Source organism: Cebus imitator, unplaced genomic scaffold (genome assembly GCF_001604975.1).
Source record: "Cebus imitator isolate Cc_AM_T3 unplaced genomic scaffold, Cebus_imitator-1.0 Scaffold420, whole genome shotgun sequence".
Classification (NCBI taxonomy): domain Eukaryota; kingdom Metazoa; phylum Chordata; class Mammalia; order Primates; family Cebidae; genus Cebus; species Cebus imitator.
In genome coordinates this window covers 111,792-112,606 of record NW_016107735.1, presented here as the reverse complement: position 1 = coordinate 112,606, position 815 = coordinate 111,792, and positions in this window count along the sequence as shown.

The window sequence follows — 815 nt, the reverse complement described above, 5'->3', positions numbered from 1 at the left end:
CACTGTATTCCAGCCTGGGAGACAAAGCAAGCCTGTCTCAAATGAATGAATGGATGAATGAATGAATGAATGAATACATAGATAGTTAAGAACCCCTGCATAGAGTCTTTGCTGGTCCTCCATGGAGTTTCTTCCTCTTGGTTCCTATAGGCTCAGCTGGTATTTTTCTTGTGCTTCTTTCTACCTGTTAGAGTCATGATAGACGTGTTTAATCCCTCCTAGGAGACTGAACTCCCTGAAGGCAGCACTGTGTCTCACTCACCTATGTGTTCCCTACAGTATTGCTCGCTACATAATAGATGTATAATAAATGCTTGTAAATTAGTGAATGAGTGAGAGATGAATGAATTAATGAATGAGGAATGAGTACTGAGCAGGTTGGGGACTGGCCTGGAGAAGAAATACATGTTTTGAGTCTGTTATATACCAGCCACTTGGAGCTTTCACATTATCACTTCACATCTTACAGCTCTATAACAAAGAAATCCTGACATTTACTTTATACATGTAAGGAAACTGGGTTCAGAATGGTAAAGTGACATGCCCAGTAAATGTTGGAGACAAGGTTTCTTAGAGTTTTTCCTCTACACTGCATGAGCCCACCTCCAGGGAGGAATAAAATGGTCAAAAGCCAGGCAAGGTGGAGATAGCGTGACATGGGAAGTAACATAGGTTCATGGACTTGCGTGTAATAGGGGATTGTTTTCAGTTGCCCTAAACTTGAAAATTGGTTTCATCCAGGCCACGGCCTGGGTGGCCTAGAGTGTCTCTCTTCTGCTGCACAAAAGAGCAGAGGCAAAGAGAAGAGGAGCCAG